This window comes from Lepidochelys kempii, chromosome 25 (genome assembly GCF_965140285.1).
Source record: "Lepidochelys kempii isolate rLepKem1 chromosome 25, rLepKem1.hap1, whole genome shotgun sequence".
Lineage (NCBI taxonomy): Eukaryota > Metazoa > Chordata > Testudines > Cheloniidae > Lepidochelys > Lepidochelys kempii.
The window spans coordinates 6,526,739-6,553,297 of NC_136404.1; the positions used below are offsets into that span (position 1 = coordinate 6,526,739).

At 53.7% G+C, this 26,559-nt stretch overlaps 1 protein-coding gene and 1 long non-coding RNA gene across 2 annotated transcripts in view; one reads left to right on the forward strand and one right to left on the reverse strand.

Moving 5' to 3' along the window:
* LOC140903243 (uncharacterized) lies at positions 1 to 25,140 on the reverse strand. The gene is made up of 3 exons (XR_012156195.2): positions 24,856 to 25,140; positions 18,061 to 18,269; positions 1 to 1,272 (listed from the first exon to the last, which is right to left on the reverse strand). It is a non-coding gene; the product is annotated as an uncharacterized LOC140903243 (long non-coding RNA).
* Positions 25,141 to 25,842: 702 nt separating this feature from the next.
* TBXA2R (thromboxane A2 receptor) overlaps positions 25,843 to 26,559 on the forward strand; it is a 43,231-nt gene continuing 42,514 nt past the window's right edge. The window contains exon 1 of the mRNA XM_073324340.2: positions 25,843 to 26,212. The gene's annotated coding sequence lies outside the window, so the exon portion shown is untranslated. The remainder of the gene's footprint in view (positions 26,213 to 26,559) is intronic.

The following is a 26,559-nucleotide window of genomic DNA, read 5'->3' on the forward strand; positions in this document are numbered from 1 at the left end:
AAACCCTTAAGTTACAAAAAGACACAAAAACAGGAATATACATTCCATTCAGCACAACTTATTTTACCAGGCATTAAACAAAAGGATCTAATGCATTTCTAGCTAGATTACTTACTAACTAACAGAAGCTCTGAGATCTGTTCCCAGCAAAAGCATCCCACAGACAGACAAACCCTTTGTTTCCCCCCCGTCTCCAGATTTGAAAGTATCTTGTCTCCCCATTGGTCATTTTGGTCAGGTGCCAGTGAGGTTATCTTAGATTCTTAACCCTTTACAGGTGAAAGGGTTTTGCCTCTGGCCAGGAGGGATTTTATAGCACTGTATACAGAAAGGTGGTCACTCTTCCCTTTATTTTTATGACAGGGGGAGAGGGGTTTCTACCCACAAGAGAGAGATTATATAAGCCCCTGGAAATCCCTCCATTTTGTCTTCAGCTGGCTCAAGAGATAGCCTCTCCACCCCAAAGGATGCCTGAAAGAAACTGGAACAAAGGACAGTAACTACAGGGGTGTGAGCGATTGCTGGACCCAGACTAGGAGGAAGTATAGTCTGGAAAAGAAGTTTATTGGACCATCTCTGAGGGTGAGATTTACCTGCATTTAGTTTCTTACTGTATTAGGCTTAGACTTTCATGTTTTATTTTATTTTGCTTGGTAATTTACTTTGTTTTGTGTGTTATTGCTTGGAACCACTTTGATCCTCCATTTTATATTTACTAAAATCACTTTTTACTTAACCCAGAGCAAGTAATTAATTCCTGGGGGAGCAAAGAGTTGTGCATATCTCGCTATCAGTGTTATAGCGGGTGAACAATTTATGAGTTTACCCTGTATAAGCTTTATACAGAGTAAAATGGATTTATTTGGGGTTTGGATCCCATTGCGAACTGCGTGTCTGGGTGTTGGAGACAGGAGCACTTATTAAGCTGTTTTCAGTTTAGCCTGCAGCTTTCGGGGGATATGGTTCAGACCTGGGTCTGTGTTTGCAGCAGGCTGGCGTGTCTGGCACAACCCGGCAAGGTACTGGAGTCCCAAGTTGCCAGGGAAAATGGGCTTACAGGTAGTCTCAGCACATCAGATTGCAGTCCGAAGAGTGTTTCTGTGACCCATCCCGTCACAGGAAGGTCCTCAGTCCCTGGTTAGAATGCTCCCATTGGTATAAGTGCAGAGGTTAGAGCAGGGAAGAAGCAAAATGGAGATGTCTCAAGGGCCTTTTATAGCTTCTGCCATGTAGAGGGAAACTCATTGTTTCAAACAAATCCTGGAGCACAGTCTGTGGAAAAATACAGACACAGGATGGAGTTTAATGTCACATGATCTAGTCACATGCCCTTGCATGCTTCACTGAGTCATAACAGGGGCCATTACCCATATTCTAGTTAGAACAGCCACATGGAAGTCCATCAGGTGGGGATAAGCTTCTTTCATGGCCCACTGTGTTTGCTGATGGCCCATCGCTCGACTACTCCATTCACAGTGTGCTGGTTAGACTCCATGTAAACTACCTCCTGGGTGTTACCGCAGGAGCAAACACATTTGAAATACAGGTACCCGGTCAATATTCATAACTTCAGATACAAAAATGATCCATGCACACAAATAGGATACTCATATTCAGCAAACCATCACTTTTCCACTGACACCTTCCATGACATAAGACGTCCGCAGATCCCTGGGAGTCTGTGAGGGCACTGCAGGGGGTCCATGGGCCCCGCTGATCAACTCGTCCCCCTCCCTCCCTCAACTCCTGCACGAGCTGTTCCCCGGCGTGCAGGAGGCACTGGGAGGGAGGGGGAGGAGTTGGGACAGGGTACGCTCGGGGGAGGGGGCAGAATCATGTCTGGGGCCACCAGCCCCACTGATCAACTCCTCCCCTTCCCTCCCAGTGCCTCTTGCACGCTGGGGAACAGCTGTTCAGTGGTGTGCAGGGGGCACTGGGAGGGAGGGGGAGGATGGGGACAGGGTGCATTTAGGGAAGGGGGTGGAAAGAGGTGGGGAAGAGTAGGGGCAGGGATGGAGCGGGGGCAGGAAGAGGTTGGGTGGGGCCTTGGGGGAAGGGGTGGAGTAGGGGCGGGGTCTAGAGCTGAGCAGGGGGTTTGGGGCTCCGAGAAAAATTTTAAATTAAAATGGGGGTTGCTAAAGTTTGCGACCTGCTGATGTATGAGATGTGCTGCAATCAGATAACAGGTTTCAGAGTAACAGCCGTGTTAGTCTGTATTCGCAAAAAGAAAAGGAGGACTTGTGGCACCTTAGAGACTAACCAATTTATTTGAGCATAAGCTTTTGTGAGCTACAGCTCACTTCATCGGATGCATACTGTGGAAAGTGTAGAAGATCTTTTTATACACATAAAGCATGAAAAAATACCTCCTCCCACCCCACTCTCCTGCTGGTAATAGCTTATCTAAAGTGATCACTCTCCTTACAATGTGTATGATAATCAAGTTGGGCCATTTCCAGCACAAATCCAACTTGATTATCATACACATTGTAAGGAGAGTGATCACTTTAGATAAGCTATTACCAGCAGGAGAGTGGGGTGGGAGGAGGTATTTTTTCATGCTTTATGTGTATAAAACGATCTTCTACACTTTCCACAGTATGCATCCGATGAAGTGAGCTGTAGCTCACGAAAGCTTATGCTCAAATAAATTGGTTAGTCTCTAAGGTGCCACAAGTAATCATATAACAATGGTAGCAACAATAATCTACAGGGTCATATTTTAGTCATATAATGTCACAGGGATCATTGAGATCATTTGGTCTGACCTGTCTAGCACAGGTCAGAGACCTGCCCCCAGATCATTCCTAGAACTAGGCTTTTAAAAGACATCCAGTCTTGATTTAAACAATGGTCAGTGAAGGAGAATGTGCCCCGACCCTTGATAAATTGTTCCAGTGGTTAATTACCCTCTTGTTCTGCGTGTGTACAGCGCCTGGTATCACGGGGTCCTTCTCCATGCCCTGGGCTCGGAGGTTCCACTGCAGGATAAATAACTACTAATAAAGGCAGTTTGTGAGTGCGATTGATGATTATTCCTGTCCCTAAAGGCTCAGCCAGCCAATCGCTGCACTTCCTAAGGCTCTGCCCTAATGCCTCTCTGGCTGCTTGTTCATTAAAACCATCAAGAGGCCACTGAAATCGCACAGATCAAGGGAGCAGGTTTATTTCTGGCCTGCAGAGAGGATGATTGCCTGCATTTCTGTCCTGGAAGGCTGGGGTGGGGTAGGCTGGACCTGTGGTTTGTAGGTCAGAGGAAGCAAAAGAGCAAAATGAAACTGCACATCAAAATCCAAACTCCCACTTGCTGTACGGAACACCGTGCAGCTGTGCAGAGGGCATAGCCCGGTGTGCATCCTGACAGGGCTGCTGCAGGTCTGTGGGGTGGGAAGCGAGTGCTCGGACAGCTGCACTGGCTCCCCCAGGGGATCCCAAAGGCTGGGGGCTACCTGGCTGGATTCCGGAGATGTGTCCAGGTTCAGGGGCCCAGCATGTCAGCACCTCGTCTTCAGCCCGGATCTAAAGGGCTTCACAAAGGGGGTAAAAGCCTGGTCCCCATTTTGGGTATGATGGAAACAGAGGCACAGAGAGAGCAGCGGAAAGGGACCCACCCAAGGCCACCCAGCAAGTCAGTGGTGGAGGAGTGGAATAGGTCCCAGGTCACCTGGCTCCCACTCCTGTGTCCTGGCCCCTGGACAGCTGCTGGCAGAGGGAGGGGGTGAGCGCTGTTGCGGCTGGAGTAGCGGCATGTGTGTGTGCCCCTCATGTGGGTGCTGTGACAAAGGACCAAATCAGGGTCTCCAGGCAGTGGACGCCGCTGCCCAGCTGAACACATATGCAGCATGGTAGCTAGAGCCCAGATCCCGGCCTGCGTGAGCTTGAGGCAGGTCTCCGTTAGCCACAGCACTCACAGGACTTATCACTGGGGTGGGGGATGAGCACAGTCCCAGCGCTGCGGAGACGCAGGCTTGGTGGCCATGACCGGTTAGCACTTGTGGAAAGGTGGGGCCTGGCGTTATCAGTGGCATGGCTCAAGCTCTTTCCCACTGAGGATTTCTAGGTGTTTTATAATTATCCATTGATTGAGCCTCCCCCTAGACCCATGAGCCAGGTCAGAGCCCTCGTCCCACGTTACAGATGGGGAAACTGAGGCACGGAGCAGAGCCCTGACTTGACCAAGGTCAGCCAGTAGGTCAGTGTCAGCGGCAGGGCTAGAACCAGTGTCTTACGTCTGGGTTGCTCTGCCCGCTGGGCACTCTTTGGCAGCAGTGCAAAGGGAGGGCCAAATGGGTGAAGAGCGCTCCCTGGTCAGACAGGGAGCATTTCCAGCCCCTTTGCCCTGGAGGAAGTGACAGCCCGGAGGAACCAGTCTCTAGCAGAGACTCTCTGAGTTTGCAGTGTAACCAGGAGAACAAACTGCACTGATGTTGGGGGTGGGGTGGGGAGTTATACCAGGGGGAGAACAGAACCAGGCTTGGCAAAAACGGAGGACAAATAGCCGGAGCAGGGCTGAGAGATTCCTTCAGTCCCTAAAGCTGCGAGCCCCCTGCCGGTGCTGCAATGGACATAGGAGCTGCCTCCCCCATATCCGGTAGCTCACCCCTACTTGGGGCGATGGAGGCCGTATGTACTGCCCTGCTGTTCTGTAGGGGCCTGGGAATTACTCTGATGAAAACCCGTTTCTGGTCCGAGGTCATCCAGGCTATGTGAACATGCTGGGTGCCAGGCAGCAGACAGCAGCTCGTCCCCCCGTGCCAGGGCTCAGCCGGCGGCTACTGGAAAACTCAGTGCTCGCAGATACTTAGAGAGCAAGGCCAGATGGGACCATTCGTTCCTTGGGTCTGAGCTCCTAGCACAGGCCAGGAGATTCCCCCAGCTCTTCCGTGTGCGAAACTGCTGCCCAATGCCCTGCTGGTGTCTAGACAGTGGGCTCAGCACAGAGACTGGGCAGGGCACCAAATCATATCAACCTGACCAAATCAGGGACTCGGGCTCCTGGCCCTGGCAGGATCCAGGGAGCTGAGGGGGCCCCTGACACAGGAGAAAGTTACTGAGTAAGTTACCAAGTTACCTGCTGTGAAATGCCAGTGATCACACTAACTCCTCTGGCCCCAACAGCCTCCCGCCAGAGGAGGCTCTGATCTGACTGTCAAGGGGCTCAGGCGGGAACAGGGAGGCAGAAGTTCCAGGAGTCAAGAGGGACTTAGAGTTTTTTTGCAGGGGGCAGAAGGGACCCCAAAGTTCTGGTGGATCCAGGCCTCTCATAATTCCCCCTCCCAAGCCTGGGGCAGAATGGATCCAATCTGCAGGGCCCCAAACTCATTATCAGATAAGGGAGGGGGGGTGGGGTGAGGGCTGTGAGCCAGGGACTGCTGGTGCCCACTGGCAAAGAGCATGGATGCATCCAGGTTACAGGGGTCCCCTGGGTCTGGGGTCTAGTTCACCAAAGAGTGTCGTGCTGAATGCCTGTGTTACACCAGGCCTCACGAGCATCGGGACATGTCTGTGCGGTGAGTATGTGTGGTATTACAGTTCCATACTGAAAACTGGGTTCTTAAGGCCTGTGGGCTGGGGCTGGTCACCAGAGGGTGATAAACAGGTTCCTTGCAGGCAGGAGCGTGTATGGGGCGAGGTTGGGGAGTAGGGGCACAGCCCCCCTTGCCCCCCGAATAATCAATGGGGGGCATGGAACTCCTCTGACCGAGGGGTTGCGGCGGGAAGAGTGAATTCCTCTGGCCGAGGGGCTGCAGCAGGGGTACGGAACGGGCCCCTCCAAAAGCCATCAAATGTTTATTCCTGGGCATGCCCCTGGGCAGGCAGGAGCTGCTCAGCTCCCTGGATGGCTGCTTGCAGGCTGAGTGTCAGACTGCACATTGGACGCCTATTTACAGTCTGAGCAAAATGCCGATCAAGTGACTGTGGTCGCTCCAGGGGCGATTCTCAACAAAACCAGCTGTGGGGGATGGGGCTGTTCCCCCATTTACAAGTGAAGACAATGATGGTTGGCGCAGAGGGACAGGCAGTTCACTGCGGGACGAGCTGCCAGCTGGCCTGGCTCATCACGGGCGATCTGGCTGTTTAACGTTGGCCCCAAACTGCTGGGTGAGCCGGTCTGTACGAGGCAGGGAAATGTCGTGTTAGCTGCGGTTGGGCTCTCGAACAGTGGGGGTTTGTTTGACTGTGTAACCCTTTGTTTCCATTGATTCCACTTGCTTCTTCTTGGATCTATGCCCTGTGTTAAATGAACGTCGGCCTGAGGCGTGGTGACCCTGCTGTGGGCCTGGCCCTTTGGGAGGCCTGGGGGGCGGGGTGCTCCAGGGCACGCTTGGGGATCAGAGTGAGCCTAGTGATGCTTCAGGATCGGAGTGAGCCTAGTGCTCACCTGGAAAGAGCCTGCGGGGCCCGGAGCCAGGCGCTCGTGCTGCCCGTGGCTGGCAGAGTCGGGGAGCTGACCCCCAGCAGACACAGATGAGGCTGCCTCGCGCTCAGGGCGGGTGGGAGGGAGGTGCCCCCCAGCACTGGGCACCCCTGGGAAATGCCCCAGCTGTTAGGTGGGAAGCTCAGGAGCCTGATCCACTGAGCCCACCTCAGCCCCCTTCAGCCAGCCGCAGGTCCCGGGGCAGACCCAGCTCAGCCCTTCGCCTGCTGGCCGCCTGAGGGCCGTGGGGAAGAAAAGGATAAGGGGGAAGGGACTGAGACAAGGAGGGGGGTGGGGGAGAAAGAGGGGCTGAGAAAGGCTGGGGCTGGGGGAGTGAAGGGGGCGGAGCCTAGGACAGAGGATGGGGGAGGGGGAGAAGGGACCCTCTCTAGTTATGTTACCCAGAAAGTTCCCGGTGGCCCCTATAACCGGTACCCCCCAGCAGCCCCGTCGGCCTCCACATCCAGTTGCCGTTATGTGGCCTGATGGTTGCTCACGACTCCAAGTGGAGAGTGTGACTAAGGCAGTTCAGGGCCCCCCCAGACCTGCTGGACGCCCCCACCCCCCAGTCAGGAACTTCAGACCCCAGCCCTAGGGCTGCTCTCATGGCCGAGCCCCTGGAGAAGGCCGGGAAGGTTTGGGCCCCTGCACGCTGCAGATACATTCGGGAAGCAGCTGAGTCCACTGGAATCCAACTGCCAGCTGCTTCTCATTAACCCAAGCTGGGGCCAAAACGCCCGCCAAGCACGGAGCCGGGGCAGCCAGAGGGCGAGACCCAGGGGCCGTGGGGCAAAGCAATAAAGGAGCCTGGGTTATAACGGAGGGTAGCTACACTCCAGACCCCTTTGCACCAACTACTAAGGGGCAGTGATGGGGGTGGGGAAGCCCCAAGGGGGGGCAGCGATGGGGGGAGGGCTGAGGGGAAGGTAGCAGCGATGGCGGTTGGAAGAGCCCCTCAGCTCCAACCCCTGTCACCAGAACCGTCCCACACTCCCCTGCTGGGACCAGTGGTAACCAGATATGGGCTAAGTGTGTCTGGGCTCTGACCCTGGGCTCTGATTACAGGCTGAGTAAATTAATCTGACCCTGGGCTCTGATTACAGGCTGAATAAGAGCTGAAAGGCTGGTAAGTTAATCAGAGAGTCTCTGAAGTTCTTAGCTCTCTTCCTTCCCTGCAGCTGCTGCCCCACTGCTCTCCAGGGGCAGCAGAAGTGGTGCAGGAGGCTGAGGCTCGGTGCGCATGGGACAGTGCCTGTGGAAACTGTTTAACGGTCCTGCTGCTGCATTTTCCACAACTTTGGGAGCTCCATGGAGAGAGGGCAACCCCGCCGAGCCCCTGAGTACGGACGTGGGCTGCTAGGCCCAGCCACTGCCTGTCTCTACGTCTGACTGTGCTGGGCCTTACGCCGCCCAGCTGCAGTGCAGACGTCCGCGCAGAGACACGGGGCTGGGCAGAGACTGCGTTCAGCGTCCCCATGCCAACGGCCAGTGTGTTACATACCACGAACCTCCTAAAGGTACAGTTCCCCACACCTCCCGTTTCCAAAGCGTCCACGAGCAGCTCCCGAATCCCCCCACTTCGGGCCAGTGCCCAGAAGCATCCTGACTCGCACCACTGCAAGGTCCGTGTCCTCTACTGATCCCTGCCCTGCACCGGGTACCTGAGAGCCTAGCGGGGGGAGAGGGGAGGGCTGGGGAAGGTGGCTGCAGAGATGCAATGTACTTTGTGAAGGCTTTGCCTGAGCTCTGCTCAGATTAATCCATTAGCACCAGACATATCAATACGGTGCATGTTAGACGGACCAACAGCTGGCTGACCCACAGCCTCTGAATCATCACTTGGACTGTGAGCTCGTGGGGGGTGGGGACCCTCTTTCTGTGCTGTGTCTGTACAGCACCTCCGGGGTTCTGGTCACTGACGGGGGCGCCTAGTGCTACTGCAATACCAATAATAATTACTAATCAGCGACCTGCGGGGGGATGGGAGAAAACCCCAGGTACTGAAGGGCTCATCCATCTAGCAGAGGGGCAGAACAAGAAGCTGCTGCCGGATAGATTCCAACTGGGAATAGGGCACAAATGTTTAACAGGGAGGGTGATCAAACGCCTTAGGGCTTGACGTCTCCAGCCCAGCCTGGCTTCCCTTCGGGAGGCGCTGCAGCCAGACACAAGCTGGGCTCGGTACGGGGTGCCGTGTAAGGGCCTGCGCTATACAAGAGGTCAGACTGGCTGATGTAATGGTCCCGTCTGCCTGTCACAGCTCTGAACTGGGAGGGGACCATGGAAATACAGTGTGGGGAAGATCCCAGCCTCATGGCCACCGAGTCTAGCCAGCCGTGCTGGCTCTCTATTGCCTTCAGCTCAGTTAGGCGAGAGTTGAACTCAGCCCTCGGTTCTCAGCTCTACCTCTGTTCATCCTCCTGGAGCCCCACAGCCTGCAGCTCCTCTCGCTCACCCCAAAGGAAACCAGGAATAGCCCCCCAGAAGCCAATGGAGTCGCCCCAGGGACAGGTCGTCCTATGAGGCAGGCACGATTTGAGGTGAGAATTTTTCCCCTTCCCCTCGTAGGCCTGTGAAGGCAGGAAGACTCTAGAGCTAGGTCGGGGGCCGCAGCGGCATAGGGTTGCCACCCGTCTGGTTTTCACCAGGACAGGACAGGTTTCGGCTCGTGTGGCCGCGTGCCCAAGCCCTAGTGGCCATTTTATGTGCTCTGTGGAAAAGGGGGCAACGCCGAAGTGGAAGGAAGGAGGCCAGGCTGTTCATGCGGCTCCCAGTGGCACGTGGCCCTGCGCAGCCGCAGGTGGTGGGCAAGGTGGCCGTGGTTGTGCAGGTGAAGACCCTGTGAGCAATGGGGGCAGGGCCTTGGGGGGAAGAGGCGTGGCGTGGCGGGGCCTCGGGGGTCCAGTTACCGACCATTAGATGGGTGGCGACCCTTCAGCCCCTGGACACACAGAGATGGTCTCCTAAGTTCTGAGAAACGTGAGGCCTCAAGACAGCGCTCTCATGTGCACCTATCCATGCACCACGCAGCTCCTCGCGTGGGGTCAGCACCTGCTCAGCACCCTTTGCCTGCCTCATTGCCTGGTCCCTTGCTCTGGTTCTGGTTGGTTTACACAGCCATTCAATTCTGGACTTGCCATGCCGATTCCAGGCCTGCTGGCTGCCTGTCTGTCTGCTCCCTAGCTGGGTGAAAACTGGCTCTTGGCACCCTCTTTTCTCACCCACATGGGAGCCAATAAGGCACCAGAATGGAAAGAGTTAATGTGCCCCCCCACACACACGCACACCCTGCTTTGCCGTTCTACACTCCCACAGATGTTCACTGACATGCAAATTCCCAGAGGCCCGTGTATACACCCACCTACACACACACAGGTCAGGGAAAGTGTGGGACCCTTACTGAACGGGGGAGGCAACCTAGTGACAGATGATGTGGAAAAAGCTGAAGTACTCAATGTTCTTTTTGCCTCGGTCTTCACAGACAAGGTCAGCTCCCAGACTGCTGCACTGGGCAACACAGTATGGGGAGGAGGTGAGCAGCACTTAGTGGTGAAAGAACAGGTTAAGGGCTATTTAGAAAAGCCTAACGTGCACAAGTCCATGGGGCCAGATGCACTGCAGCCGAGGGTGCTGGGACCCTTGGCTGAAGTGATTGCAGAGCCATTGGCCATTATCTTTGAAAACTCGTGCCAATCAGGGGAGGTCCTGGACGATTGGAAAAAGGCAAAAATAGTGCCCATCTTTAAAAAAGGGAAGAAGGAGAATCCGGAGAACTACAGACCAGTCAGCCTCATCTATGTCCCCAGAAAAATCATGGAGCAGGTCCTCAAGGCATCCATTTTGAAGCACTAGTCAACATGGATTCACCAAAGGCAAGTCATGCCTGACTAACCTGATCGCCTTCCATGATGAGATAACTGATTCTGTGGATATGGGGAAAGCGGTGGACGTGATATGCCTTGACTTTAGCAAAGGTTTTGATACGGTCTCCCACAGTATTCTTGCCAGCAAGTATTTATTAGATGAATGGACTATAAGGTGGATAGAAAACTGGCTAGATTGTCGGGCTCAATGGGTAGCAATCAACGGTTCGATGTCTAGTTGGCAGCCAATATCAAGCGGAGTGCCCCAGGGGTCAGTCCTGGGGCCGCTTTTGTTCAACATCTTCATTAATGATCTGGGTGATGGGATGAATTGCACCCTCAGCAAGTTCACGGATGACACTAAGCTGGGGAAGAGGTAGATGTGCTGGAGGGCAGGGATAGGGTCCAGAGTGACCTAGACAAATTGGAGGGTTGGGCCAAAAGAAATCTGATGAGATTCAACAAGGACAAGTGCAGAGTCCTGCACTTAGGATGGAAGAATCCTATGCACCGCTACAGGCTGGGGACTGACTGGCTAAGCGGCAGTTCTTCAGAAAAGGACCTGGGGATTACAGTGGACAAAAAGCTGGAAATGAGTCAGCAGTGTGCCCTTGTTGCCAAGAAGGCCAAGAGCATATTGGGCTGCATTAGTAGAAGCATTGCCAGCAAATTGAGGAAAGTGATTATTCCCCTTATTCGACACTGGTGAGGCCACGTCTGGAGTATTTTGTTTTCCCTCTGAGCTTTGCCGCCTGCCATGGGCCCTGCCTGTTTGCTCCTCTGGCCCCATTCACTCTCCCCACCCTCCTCTCTGGGCCTCTCAGCTCTCCCCTACCAGCTTCTCTGGGCCACTCCCGTCTCCCCTAATGCCTCCTTTGGGTCTTGTGTTTCTGCCCAGGGACCTTCCGCTCACCCTTCGGCTGGGCCAGTTCCATGCCCAGGAGTAAGAGCTGGATCCCTTCCAGTCTCTTCCCAAAAACCCTTTCATCTCGCTAGACTTGGCTGGGGGTGGGAGGCTCACTAGGGAGCAGCTGGCTCCGGGGCCTCGTGCCAGGATCTCTTCCACCACCATTAGCGAACAATGCCAGGAATCATTATACACACACAGGCTCTGGCTTTAAAACACTCTTGCTTGGAAACCATTTTTCTGGTTCCAGTTTCAGCTTTTGCAGAGTGACCGTGAGGAGCAGAGGCGGGGATGGGACAGCTTCCATATTGTCTTCAGACAGGCAGCCTGGAGCATTCAGAGAGTTTGGAACAATAGGAATTACGTGTCACACATACACTGATAACACCAGCAGCATGGGAATCTCAAAGCACCATACACACACCAGCCCCAGCAAAGTCCCAGTCCCCCAGCGAGTAGGGGAAATAGTATCATGCAGGCAACACCCCCATGATCACACAGCCAACCACAGGCGCTCAACTCTCTTGCGCCTCTTCTAGGCACTCGCCTGTGTTCCCCTCACCAAGGCACAGCAGAACGCAGGAAACCTGGCTAGTGGTCCCCTGTCCTTATCACTACTCACCTCCCTCTCCCTGAGTGGGGGCTAGAACCCAGCGTGCCCAGCTCCTAGGCCTGGGCCTCGTCCCAAGATTACGAGTCATCCTGGTTACAAACTGACACACTTTCAAAGTGATCGCACCTAGCCACCCTCTCAGTCTGTGCTTCAAAGGAAACCTGCCCAATACCCTCAAAGGTCAGCCTGGGAGCTTCGGTTCCTACCTCTGCTAGCCGCTAAAACCAAGGACTCAAGAGAGACCCTGCTCCTACGGCACATTACAACCATGGGGAACACACCCTGCTGCCCGCTGCCTTCATTGCCCACTTCACTGGAAGGGTGTCCTATAACATGGGTGAACCCCCCTCATGCTTAACAATTGGTCCCCCCTTGTATTTAAGTCGTGGTGGGCGTCTGCAATCGACCACCAGACCAGGAGGAGGAGGTGGACGAGGCTTTCTTCGGACAACTAACAGAAGTTTCCAGATCGCAGGCCCTGGTTCTCATGGGAGACTTCAATCACCCTGATATCTGCTGGGAGAGCAATACAGCAGCGCACAGATAATCCAGGAAGTTTTTGGAGAGTGCTGGGGACAACTTCCTGGTGCAAGTGCTGGAGGAACCAACTAGGGGCAGAGCTCTTCTTGACCTGCTGCTCACAAACCGCGAAGAATTAGTAGGGGAAGCTAAAGTGGATGGGAACCTGGGAGGCGGTGACCATGAGATGGTCGAGTTCAGGATCCTGACACAGGGAAGAAAGGAGAGCAGCAGAATACGGACCCTGGACTTCAGAAAAGCAGACTTTGACTCCCTCAGGGAACTGATGGGCAGGATCCCCTGGGAGAATAACATGAAGGGGAAAGGTTTCAGAGTAACAGCCGTGTTAGTCTGTATTCACAAAAAGAAAAGGAGGACTTGTGGCACCTTAGAGACTAACCAATTTATTTGAGCATGAGCTTTCGTGAGCTACAGCTCACTTCATCGGATGCATACCGTGGAAACTGCAGAAGACATTATATACACACAGAGACCATGAAACAATACCTCCTCCCGCCCCACTGTCCTGCTGGTAATAGCTTATCTAAAGTGATCATCAAGTTGGGCCATTTCCAGCACAAATCCAGGTTTTCTCACCCTCCGCCAGCAATGTGCCAGCAATGCCCCTCTGCCATTTACATTGGTCAAACTGGACAGTCTCTACGTAAAAGAATAAATGGACACAAATCAGATGTCAAGAATTATAACATTCATAAACCAGTCGGAGAACACTTCAATCTCTCTGGTCACGCAATCACAGACATGAAGGTCGCTATCTTAAAAAAAAAAAACTTCAAATCCAGACTCCAGCGAGAAACTGCTGAATTGGAATTCATTTGCAAATTGGATACTATTAATTTAGGCTTAAATAGAGACTGGGAGTGACTAAGTCATTATGCAAGGTAGCCTATTTCCCCTTGTTTTTTCCTACCCCCCCCCCCCCCCGACGTTCTGGTTAAACTTGGATTTAAACTTGGAGAGTGGTCAGTTTGGATGAGCTATTGCCAGCAGGAGAGTGAGTTTGTGTGTGTGTCCCCCCGGGAAAGGGGGCGGGAGTGAGAAAGCCTGGATTTGTGCTGGAAATGGCCCACCTTGATTACCATGCACATTGTAGGGAGAGTGGTCACTTTGGATGAGCTATTACCAGCAGGAGAGTGAGTTTGTGTGTGTATGGGGGTGGGGGGGTGAGAAAACCTGGATTTGTGCTGGAAATGGCCCACCTTGATTATCATGCACATTGTAGGGAGAGTGGTCACTTTGGATAAGCTATTACAAGCAGAAGAGTGAGTTTGTGTGTGTGGTTTTTGGAGGGGGGTGAGGGGGTGAGAGAACCTGGATTTGTGCAGGAAATGGCCCACCTTGATTATCATACACATTGTGAAGAGAGTTGTCACTTTGGATGGGCTATTACCAGCAGGAGAGTGAGTTTGTGTGTGTGGGGGGGAGGCGCGGAGGGTGAGAAAACCTGGATTTGTGCTGGAAATGGCCCACCTGATGATCACTTTAGATAAGCTATTACCAGCAGGACAGTGGGGTGGGAGGGGGTATTGTTTCATGGTCTCTGTGTGTATATAATGTCTTCTGCAGTTTCCACGGTATGCATCCGATGAAGTGAGCTGTAGCTCACGAAAGCTCATGCTCAAATAAATTGGTTAGTCTCTAAGGTGCCACAAGTCCTCCTTTTCTTTTTACGAAGGGGAAAGGAGTCCATGAGAGCTGGCTATATTTTAAGGAATCCTTATTGAGGGCGCAGGAACAAACCATGTTGATATGCAGAAAGAATAGCGAATATGTCAGGAGACCAGCTTGGCTTAACAGTGAAATCTTCGGTGAGCTTAAACACAAAAAGGAAGCTTACAAGAAGTGGAAACTGTTAGGATGTAGATATTCAGGCCTGCCTGTAAAGGCCTAGACTCTAAGAATGTAGGTCTATGTTTATCATTTAGCTAGTTATAGGGGTATACAAGAAAGAATCTGTGTAAGGGCCTTCTCTCGCTGTGACAGTCGGAGGCCCTGTTCTCAGGCTCAGGCCTTTGGCTAAGAGGCAGAGGCTGCCATAAGCTGGGAAGCGACCGGTCACATCCTCACATTCCAAACTAGTCAATCTGGGGCTAAGGGAAGAGCCTAGAAGATGTAAAAGGAAATTGAGGTTGATAGTTTTCTGTCTGGTAAAAACTCACTTATCAATAGACACAGCTGGGAAACCCTTACGTCTTTATACATGTAGTTGTGAAATCCTCACTTCTGTATTGTTTTCTCATTATAGTTCCCACTTTGCTATTGTTTATTGGCATGGTCTCTGTCTGGTTCTGTGATTGTTTCTGTCTGCTGTATAATTAATTTTGCTGGGTGTAAACTAATTAAGGTGGTGGGATATAATTGGTTAGCTGATCATGTTACAATATGTTAGGATTGGTTAGGTAAATGTCAGTAGAATGATTGGTTAAGGTATAGCGAAGAATATTACTAAATAAATTAGGGGCAAACAGGAAGTAAGTTGGGATTCGAAAATAAGGAAAAAGGAACTTGGATTTAAGCTTGCTGGAAGTTCACCCCAATAAACATTGAATTGTTCGCACCTTCGGACTTTGAGTATTGTTGCTCTCTGTTCATGCGAGAAGGACCAGAGAAGTGGGAGAGTGAAGGAATAAGCTCTCCAACAGAAACGTGGACAGATGACTAGGGAGGAGTATAAAAATATTGCTCGCGCATGCAGGCGTGTAATCAGGAAGGCCAAAGCACAATTGAAATTGCAGCTAGCAAGGGGTGTTAAGAGTAACAAGAAGGGTTTCTACAGGTATGTTAGCAACAAGAAGGTCAGGGAAAGTGTGGGACCCTTACTGAATGGGGGCGGCAACCTAGTGACAGATGATGTGGAAAAAGCTGAAGTACTCAATGTTTTTTTTGCCTCGGTCTTCACAGACAAGGTCAGCTCCCAGACTGGGCAACACAGTATGGGGAAGAGGTGAGCAGCTCTCAGTGGTGAAAGAACAGGTTAAGGACGATTTAGAAAAGCTGGACATGCACCAGTCCATGGGGCCGGATTCAACGCATTCTAGGGTGCCGAGGGAGTTGGCTGACGTTGGAGAAGGTCCTCAAGGAATCCATTTTGAAGCACTTGGAGGAGAGGAAGGTGATCAGGAACAGTCAGCATGGATTCACCAAGGGCGAGCACTGGAATGGGTTCCCTAGGGTGGTGGTGGGATCTCCATTCTTAGAGGTTTTTAAGGCCTGGCTTGACAAAGCCCTGGCTGGGATGATTTAGTTGGGGTTGGTCGTGCTTTGAGCAGGGGGTTGGACTAGATGACCTCCTGAGGTCTCTTCCAACCCTAATCTTGTATGATTCCATGATTCTATGTTGGCTCTGGGTTAAAGCCGCTCCTGGGGAGGCTCGTTGGAATCAGCATCTTATGAATCTTTCATGAACCCAGGGATTATTTTTCTCTCTCGGCTCTGGGCTCCCTATGGCTTGTCACTGCAGACATGAGAGTGGCTGAAGGGGAGTGAGATGTGATGAATGAAGCAAGGGACAGGCTGATGTGATGAATGAACAGACCCTGTGTGGGACAGAGACACCTCTTCAACTTCACTAGAGTTTCTGGAGCGAATCTGAGTGGATTCCAGGCTTGACTCCTGTCATGGAGTCCCCGGGTGATGCTCTGGAACTGCTCCCTACTAAGCCAGTCTGGACTCTGGTGAAGTCTCCTCTCTGTGAGCAGACTGTCTTCAAGACACACAGCTCACACAACTTCCACCTTCCTGGGTATGACCTCGGAGCATTCAGCATCCTCTCTGCCCCTCCATGCGCTTCCCACAGCGAGTCCGCCCAGGCGGGGTCCTGGGGAAGCCAGAGTGTCCTGCACCCCAACTCCGCAATCAGACGTGACTCTCAGCCAGCCAGTGAAACAGAGGTTTATTAGATGACAGGAACATGGTCTAAACCAGAGCTTGTAGGTGCAGAGAACAGGACCCCTCAGCTGGGTCCATTTTGGGGGGCAGTGAGCCAGACAACCATGTCTGCACTTCACTCCATGTCCCCAGCCACCCCAAACTGCCTCCCCCTCCAGCCCCTCCTCCTCTGGGCTTTGTCCCTTTCCGGGGCCAGGAGGTCACCTGGTTCCTTTGTTCTCCAACCCTGTAGCTCTCACCTTTCAGGGGGGAAGGGCCCAGGCCATCAGTTGCCAGGAAACAGGGTGTCGGCCATTCTCTGTGTCCAGACTCCTGCACACACCTGCCCTTTAGGGCTCTGCAACGATCATACACCCTTATCCCACCACCTAGATACTTAAGAACTGCATGGGGAAACTGAGGCACCCCCACACTATTCAGAGGAAACATTAAGAACAGTCCCGCTTCATCACAACTCCTCTGCTGGGTTCACCAAGGGAAGCAAATGTGCTGAGACCTTGCATGGACGGGAGCTGACCCTGGGCCTCCTGGGTAGGATTTCAGCTCTGAGCATCCAGGATCATCTTGTGAGGGTCTCAAGTCCTGGTGGGCGTTAGGGTTCGGATTCCCTGGGTACACGTTCCAAAGTGATGAGTGATTTGGGGGAACCCAACATGAGATGCCCTCAGGGGACCTGAGCACCCGCCTAGAGAGAATCAGGCTCCTTTAAGGGGTCGCAAGTTGGGCCCCCAAAACCACTAGTTGCCTTGGAAAACCTGGGCTACTCTGCCTGGACTCCAAACCCATCTCACTCCCATTCACCCCACCCTGAAGCCAGTTTCCTCAGCTGTGGCCATCAGCTCCTTACTTATCACCTTCACCCACCCCCTCCTGGAGCTGGGCCCTCCCGGATTCATCAATGCCCAGGCCAGATGGGGCCAGCCTGTCCTTCTGGATTCCCCAGGCCAGAGAAGGTTGCCCAGTCGTTCCTGTGCCCAGCCCAGGCCTCGTGTTGAGCTGGAGCGTATTTTTTTCAGTCAGTCCTCAAGTAAGTATCCCAAATGATGGCAAATCCCCCACCTGCCTAGGTGAGTCATTCCCATGGCTAATCACCCTCCCCTGTAAAACAGGCCTCAGATTTCTAGTCTCAAGTGATCTAGCATCAGTTTCCAGCCCCTGGATCTCACTCAGCCTTTGTCTGCTCCATTAGGGACCCTCTGCTCTCAGAGATCTTCCCCCAGGTAGGAGCTTAACCTCCTTCCAGCCCAGGAAATAGCATCTTCAGCCTCCCACCGTGAGGCAGGTTCTCTAGACCGCACAATGTTTTTGTAGCTCTTCTGAACCATCCCTGATTTTTCCACACGTGGCCCTCCTGCCCGGCAGAGTCGGCAGCAACCAGGGCCGGGTTCAGGATCTAGGGGATCCATCCCAATAGCACAATGCAAACCGGCTCGAGCCCCCACCCAGTGACCTGGGACAAATCTATACCACCCCCGCTGGGCGCCTCCAAGAGGCAGTACTTCCCCTCTCGCAAGCACAGAGTCTGAGTGTAGCAAAAAGCCTTTTAATAACAGAGAGAAACCATGTGGCATTATGTTGGGGAAACACCACCCACAGGATTCCTAACACAACCCATGAGCAAAAAACCCACCCCAAGCAAATTGGAGCATGCCCTTTCCCTTTGGTTCTTGAGTCCAGCAACTCCAAATCCCCCAAAGTCCCAAAAGTCCAATGACCCAAAAGTCTCTGTCCCTGGTCCGGGCAGCCCCAGAGTTCGAAAATTTATCTGCAGAGCTTCACCTCCCAACCTGGGTGGAGATGGGGGGGGGAAGAGAGGTAAGGGGCACCTTACATGATCTGAAGCTGACCGCCCCACAGCTCCATAGGCCTTCACTCCGCTCCGCCAGCCGCCCCACAAACTGCTTCGCTCCGCTCCGCATCCCACAAGCAGCTCCCGCCATCCTATGAACTGCTCCACCAGCCTGTCCACAAGGCACTCCAGCCGTCCCACAAACCGCTCCACAATATATCTTCAGGTTTCAGAGTAGCAGCCGTGTTAGTCTGTATTCGCAAAAAGAAAAGGAGGACTTGTGGCACCTTAGAGACTAACCAATTTATTTGAGCATGAGCTTTCGTGAGCTACAGCTCACTTCATCGGATGCATACCGTGGAAACTGCAGCAGACATTATATACACACAGAGACCATGAAACAATACCTCCTCCCGCCCCACTGTCCTGCTGGTAATAGCTTATCTAAAGTGATCATCAAGTTGGGCCATTTCCAGCACAAATCCAGGTTTTCTCACCCTCCGCCCCCTCCCCCACAAACTCACTCTCCTGCTGGTAATAGCCCGTCCAAAGTGACCACTCTCTTCACAATGTGTATGATAATCAAGGTGGGCGTGTATATAACGTCTTCTGCAGTTTCCACAGCATGCATCCGATGAAGTGAGCTGTAGCTCACGAAAGCTCATGCTCAAATAAATTGCAAATATATCTTCAGGCTCCCCCATTACTTAACACAATGCTCAGTGATTTCAGCTCTTAGGTGAACTCAGTTTGTAGTAGAGGAGCCTCAGTGCTGATGCACTATTTGCCCAAAGTAAGCTCAGCAACCTGTAACTAGACTACTAATGGAATCAAAATTAGCTTTGATATTCTACAGTGGAGAGAGGAAGAAGTGCAATTAGCATGTAAGGCCCTCACTCAGAGGCCCATACTTCCAAGTATTAATACTTATCCCCAACCTCTCTCAATTCACAGAGTTTTAGAACCCATGACCCTTGCCTAGCGAGTGCTACTTAGTTGATGGTGAGTCCCTCCATCATAACAAAAGGCCAAGTACAGTTCCAAGCACAGTTCCCATAATCAGGGTAATAACAATTTATTCTTCCTGCCCCAATAACAGAGACACTGGGGATCCCACAGCAGCCAAAGTGACCATTTGGACAGCTATGGCCTCATTCTAGGCGGGGTGGGTGTGCCTATGCAAATGAGATCAGCCCCTGAAGTTCTTTTTCACAACTTGCCACACCTCACCACCAGATGTCAGGGTGGAGCTCATCCTGACTCTGCTTACACACATCCTCCTCCTCCCAATTCAGAAAGGACATATTTCAATGGTTTTTAATTAGACATCTGACTTCTACGCGGCCCAGTGACTGAGCCACCCAGTGTGTCCACAGTTCTTCTCCTCTGGCTCTGCTCATCCGCTCCCCTCCTCTGCCCCTCCGCAAGGCTCCCTCTGCCCTTCAGTCTCATCATGTGGAGAGGTTGAGCCAGATGGGCCAGCAGGGCTGGGGACAATGCTGGCCCTTTTCTGGAGCCAGGCTGGACATGGTCAGAGTGGCTAAGCAAGTCTTTTCCACTGTATGAGGCAGGTTCAGGGATAAATGTGCCCTCTGCTCCACCAGGGCCCCTGGCCATTAGCCAAAACAGCCCAGCAGCTCCCAGAGCCCACATGGATCTGCCTCGGATCCCATCGGGGGCCTTGTCTGGTGCAAACCAAACCTGTGGGCTGGGGGTGTGTGTGAATGAGCGCTGGGGAATCGTTGGAGGCAACTCTGTGTGACGGGCTCTTCCTGATGAGCCTGATCCTACAATCCCCACAGAGGAGACCACCCTCTCGGCCTGCTCACCTGTCCCGAGGACAGCAGGGTCAGCCCCACGCAGAATGATGCTTGGCACGGCCCATAGGAGGTGCTCAAAGTCAGCTTTGTCCCCCGTGGGCAGGTGGGGAAATGGAGGCATGGAGAGGTGAAGCCACAGATCTGGGGCTAGAGCTTGGATTATCTAGCAGCCCTGCTTCTGCATCTCAGCCACAGGGCTGCTTGGCCATTCTCCAGCAAGCCCGAGGGGCAGGTGGTGGTGGTGAGTAACAGGCACACTGAGCACTTCCCTTTTCATTCCACCCCTGCGGGCACCTCCCTGCTAGCTGCTTCTCCTCTGGGCCCGGCTGCAGCAGCCAAGAGAGAGCAGCTGGGAGTGAATGCACCAGCCCAGCGGGTTGCAGGCCAGGAGCACGGGGGGGCACCTGGGACAGACAAGACTTGACGGAAGCAGAGATCCCAGGCAGGCCAAACTCTGCGGCGAGGGAGCTGCAAGCACTGGGCTAGCCTGGGGGAACGGGGCAGAGAAGGGGTGAGGGAGGGAGCTCGGCCTGACACCAGGGGCAGAGCTGGCCAGGGGTTCGAGCCAGGACCCAGGGGCTGTGAGTTGCTAGTGTCCTGTCAGCTGCCATAGCATCGTAGGCTGCACTGTTCACACGGTCCCTGCTCAAAAATAACATTTCCAGAGGGACTGGGCGCCTTCAAAGCAACAGAGATCAAAGGGGCCCACCCATCTGCGCCAGATGCCTTGGCTGCTCACAGCACTGGCTTCTGGCGGGGGGCTGCAGAGTGTCAGACCTGACAGATCGGGATGAGGGGAAACACCCCGGTTGCTAGGCTAGGCCAGATAAATAGGAGCAGCATCCAAAGCAGAGTGACCTAGGAGATGGGTTGGCTGCATCTCCGCCAGCATCAGACCCCCAGGCGCTGTGACTGTGTTGGGAGTCACACGCTGCGAAGGGTCAGGGCTGGTCAGGGCTTGGTTGGGAGAGTGCCTGGAAAGCTTGCAGGGGGGTGGAGCTGCAGTAGGCGCCCTCCTAACTTCTGATGTGGCGTTAGGGGGTGCTGTGGAGTCATTCACTGTGGAGGTATTGCCCAGATTTGGTCATTAAAGATCCCAGGGCACAAGAACAGCGATGTTACGCCTGAGGTCCTGGCCGAGTTCCCTCCAGCCTTCCCATGCACAATCCCCCTGCAGTTTCCCTTGCATGCACTACTCTTCAGTTCCTGGCTTAAGCTGATGAAAGATGCTGCTGTTCAACAGCTGACAAGTCCCACCCCAGAGGCAGCTGCATTTCAGTGGCAGGCACCGTGATTCCCCTGGTTTAGAAAACCCTCTGGGGAGGGTGACATTTGCTACAAAATTGGATGCTATTACTCTAAATCTCGTAGCTATTGTTATTTGCATTACTAGCACCCTAGACACGAACAGATGTGCTTGGTTCTGCAGGCTGCTCAGAATAGCCCTGGCCTAAGGGGGTGAGGAACACTCAGTCCGCAGCCCGGTGGGAGCCCAGACCATCAGTGTGCGTTCTCCGGGAGAGAGCTCATTCCATACCGGCTGCCCCCTCCGAGCTGCAGTGGCCAGCTGAGCCCGTGGGGCCTTTCTTGCCTTCTTTAGCTGGCCCCGGGGTTAGCGCACTTGCTTGGGATGCGGGATACCTGGGTCCACGTCTCTGTTTCACTGCGGACTCTCTGGGTGACGTTGGCCAAACCACTTCCCCTCTCAGTTCCCCAGCTACACAACGGCCCTGCCCTGCTTCAGAGGGGGCTGCGGGGCTAAAGGCTGTAGGGTGCTCAGACGCCACAGGAATGGAGGCCAAATAAATATCTGTGCAAACCTATTTTCCTCGCCTCTGGTAGCGGCAGCAGGTCATGCCTTCCTGCCCCCTAGAGTTCAGATCTTCATCGTGCTGGGGAACGTGAGTGTCAGGGCCCAGGTCAGTTGACTGGGCCTCGCGCAATGGGGCTAGAAATAGTCGTGAATGTTCCCACTCGGGCTGGAGCTGGACTTTGAGACCCTCCCCTCGTGCCAGATTGCAAAGGCCAAGCTCCAGCCCAAGCAAGCAGGGCTACACTGCTGTTCTAGCCCTGTATTGCAACCCCCAGGCAGCTGACCCGGGCTCTGAGCCTCACTGCTGGGGGGTTTCTTTTCTTGCAGCGTAGACAAACACCCCAGTCTTTTGCTCTTTCTCTAAGAGGGAGAATTCAGTCCCTGGGCTTAGGACACAGGGGAAAGTGGTGCAATGCAAGGTGTGATAATGGAAGCTAGTGTGTATGCACACCACTGCTCACTAATGGACAGGACTACAACTGCTGGGCTGTGTGTCACAGACCCCGCACAGCTAAGGGGGATTCTCCGTGAGCCCAGCTAGCTGGGACGTGTGCTTTTGGAGCAGGAGGATCTGAGCTGTGTTTGAGATGCTGGGAAGACGCAAAACAGCCACAGGATGTGTGTAAAATTCCCAAGGCTGGAAAGCCCCAGCTGCAGTGGCTTTCTGCTAGGGCAGTGACAGCAGGGTAACTCTGAGCTCAGGCTGCCTCTGATAGGAAAGTCCCCAGATGCATCCAGCAAGCTCCCTGCTCCATGCCTCGGTGGGTGCAATGTGCGGTGAACTTGGCCAGGTTTGATCTGAGTGCCTGTGGGGAATGTCGACTTGCAATTGCTGGGGTAGCGCAGTTCTCTCCTCAGGGGGGAGAGAGCAGCCCCGCTCCCTTTGGGAAAGCAGTGTTTATAACTGCCTCTCTCCTCTGGGAGTCACTGCCCTGCTAGGAGAGGCAAGAAGCAGCGACAGGCCTCGCGTATAGTCCCAGTCCCAAGTACTCCTGGCCGCTGGGCATTGCTGCTGCCCTCCAGTGCAGCTTGGACCCTGATGGGGTGTGGGGTGGAGGGGGAGGTTTCTCCCGGCTGTGGGGCAGCTCCAGGACGTGCTGACCAATGCTCAGTCTGTTCCCTGTTCGGCCTGGCTTGGGGCTTCCCAGCCACAGTGACCTGCCTGCCGACAGCTCCGGCTGGTCGAGTCATCATCTGTCATCTGGCCTGGGACCAGCTCACAGGGCCCGTGGTGTTGAGCAGGACTAGGGATGGACTGCCCCGCCCCGGGGCAGTGGGATTCACCACATCGTCAACACGTGAGGAACCCAGATTAAGATACCCAGTGCTGCTCAGTGTAGATTTCAGGAGAAGAGAAATGAGGCAGTGGGGAGGGGTGGTGGGTGGGGGGGAGGCGAGGAGGGAAGGTTACAGCCAAGCCCTTTTGCTGGTAAATCAAAGTGATTGTGCATTATAAATACGAGTATGAGATAAGCTACAGTGTTAACCTGCCGACTGAGCCATCCGGCCAGCATCTCTCTGCTTCACCCTAGTCACCCGCCTTTCTGTCCAGCCAGCTGCCCATCTGACACGCTGCCCAGGAAGCTGTCTGCTCCTATTCCCTTGTCCACCCAGCTGTCCCGACAGGGGAGCTTAGGCTGGGTTTGTCTGGGGTTGTGGCTAACGCCCAGCAGTGCAACCCTGAAGAGCTGGGCTCTCTCCCGAGCTTGCTGGGTGACCTGGGGTAGACCAGGGAACCTCCTCGTGTCTCCAGCCTGCTCTGCACTTAGAACTTAGCTGGACATAGCTACGGTGCTCAGGGGTGTGAAACACCCGCACCCCTCAGCATCGCCGACCTAACCCCGTGTCAGCACGGCCAGCACTTCTTCCCTTGCTCAGGGAGATGGTCTTACTACCGCCGCAGACGGATCCCTCTGCCAGGGCCCGTTGGTCTCCAGCCCTGCTCCGTGAGGCACTCGGGTGCTAGTGGGCTCCAACCTGCCAGCCAGTCACCCCCTAATGGTGCCAGAACTAGAAGTTCAACTCAGTCAGAGGACTCCAGGCCTGGGATCTGACTGGAGGAGCTCCAGAGTCCTGACTAAGTCTCTGCTTGTATTTAAACCGAGCGCAGGAAATTGTCCAAGCAGCTGGGTTCCCCCTGCTTAGGGCTGCTTCCCCTGCGGTGCTCCTGCTGCCTGACCCTGGCTGCCTCGTGGTCTGCCCTCTGGCCTGTCTCTGGATACCAGGATCTCCTGGAATCTGACCCAGCCCGACTCCTGCTCTGACCACTAGGTCGTCCTGGGCATGCCAGCATGCGGTTACCTTGGAGCTATGCCACCATAACCCCATCATGCAGACAAGCAGCATCGCCATCTAGAAAAGCGGGAAGAGCGACACGTTTCAATTACAGAATTTTTGTAAGATTCAGTTAATTCCTGTTTGCTACGTGCTTTGAGATCCTTGGGTAGCAACAGACAGGCAATGTATTTATATCACAACTGAAACAGAGACACATCCAGAGCTAGTGTGTGTGTCTGTGGGTGTGTGGGTGTGTAGGTGTGGGGGGGACAGTGTGTGTGTGTGGGGTGGCGGTGGGGATGGCGTATGTGTGTGTGAGTGAGTGGTGTGTGGGTGAAGATGGGGGGTGGTATGTGTGCGTGGCATGGGATGTGTGTGTGTGAGTGTGGGGTGTGGGGGGGGGGTGAGTGGGGTATGCATGGTGGCGTGTGTGTGTGTGTGTGGTTGGGAGGGGGGTCTGGCTGTCCAGACACACACATATGCAATGTAGGTTTGGGGTGCGGACACACAGGTTGATCAAAAGCCGGACAGCTCTGTCCCCAGACATGGCCATTCCGAACAGGTCCAGCTGAGCCTCCAACCAATGGCACCTGTTAAATTAATGCCGATTGAAATGTGATGGGAGCGCTGGGTACCAGGCGCAAAACAGAGCGAATGCTCCGTCACGCACCCACAGGGGAATACTTTGGGGAGGTGGCTTGCCCAAGACCAAGGTGCTGGGATTGGAATATAGCCCTGCAGCCCTGCCCTAATCATTCGACCACATAGCCTGCAATTGACAGCCTCTGCGCCTACCTGTGATCTTGCTCATTTACCAGCGATGTCAACTGCGCTAACAGGGCCATTTCTGCCCAGCCTGCTGCCTTCCTTGGGGAGACCTTGGTTGTCACCTTCACTACCTTAGCAAATCAGGGTGCCGGGGCTCACCTGCTGGGGGACGTGCTCAGTCGACAACTAGAGGAATTTCTGACTGATAAATTTAGCTGTAGGCAAACACTCTGCGTCCTTCTTCCCGTGCAGCGATAGCAATGAAGCCAGCGTTATTCAGGGTGCTTGACCCAGCCAGATGGTCCCGAGAACAGAGACTCCAATCCCACCCGGAACCTGTCTCTTCATCGGCGTGGAATCCATTCTGACGTCACTGAACGTCCCAGGCTGTGAAGTGCCTTCTACAGAGCGACCTCTCTTCTCCCCGGCAATTAATCATTGAGCCGATTGCTCGTGCAGAAGGGTGGCTGCGTAATTCATGATCCTTAACCTGCTGAAATCATTGGCAAAACTCCCCTTGACTTCAGTGCAAGCGGGAGCAGGTTTCTACGTGATCATTTGTTTTCAACATGGCAGGGCCTGGGGGTCAGGAACCAGGACTCCTGGGTTCTGTTCTCAGCTCTGCCAAAGACTCACTTTGTGACTTCAGACAAGTCACCCGGGGCCCATTTCTGCAGCCTTTAATCATCTGAATGATTCTTACTCAAGAGTTGCAGAATCAGGCCCTCAGCTGCTCTGTGCCTCAGTTTCCCTTCTGCACAATGGGTTTAACGATACTTCCCCATCCCATGGAGGAGGGGTGGGGCTCAGTGATTGGTAAGTGCTTTGAGATCCCTGGGGCTTTGGAAGGCAGTACTTTGCTATGATTCCTTGCTTCATTAATTGCTTTCACCAGCTGCTTTTGCTGGGGGGCGTTGCGGGGAAATGAATGCCTCCCTTCCGTTCTGCAGGATGAGGTTTTCCAGTCTATGCAGCACACTCTGTTTCCATCCCACCCCCTGTTGTGCTCCAGATGGGCAACTATTTATGGCCTTGTGATGCTTGAAGACGGTGCCTTTCTGAGTCATTTCCTCACTCCTCGCCCCCCAGGACCCTCCACTAGGGTCTGCCCAGGGGTCGAAGTTCCTTTTTCCTGTAGGCTGTGGCATGTCACCACTGTGGGACAGTCCCAAGAGTGCAACTGAGCCTTCCCATGCACCTCCCGACTTGGTCCACGGCTTCAGTTCCCAATTCTCACCGTCCCATCCTCAGCTCCATTGCTGACCCCTGACCCCCGTCTGCCTCGCTCTCTCAGGGGAAGGAGCCAAGACAGCAGTTAAAAAGCTGCAGCCTCTCTTGGTCTGTCTCTCCTCCCCTCTGCACAGTCATCTCTCTCCCCCCCGCCCCCCACATCTGTGCTTCCATCAGCTGGGAAAGAGGTTCTTCAGCCAGCCACCCGCCAAGCAGGAGCGCCTCTCCTTTGTGGCACCGCACCGCTTCTTTCCAGGGATCCCCCTCGGACCTAGCATTGCCAAAGGTATGTGGAAAATATAGTTGATTGGCACAGTGCTTTGCAAAAGAAAAAGGGCTTCGTTTAAAAAGAAACTTTAATAGTGAGTTACAGCCACGGCGTGTTAATTTCACCCAGCTCAGAAGTTAACAACAGATGTTTGTGGCGGGGAAATATAGATAGAAACCAAGTCTGTTTGAGATCAGAGACTGAACCCAAGTGTCCGTCTGTGTGTACGCATCCCCTGCCTGGCATCCCTTCCCCACCAGCTGTAAAGATCTTCCACTTTTCCCTTTTATGGAAGAGAGAAAAAATAAATAGGAATTTTTTTTCGATCACTGCCCGCCTGGATATCAGCAGGGTCGCTCTGTCAC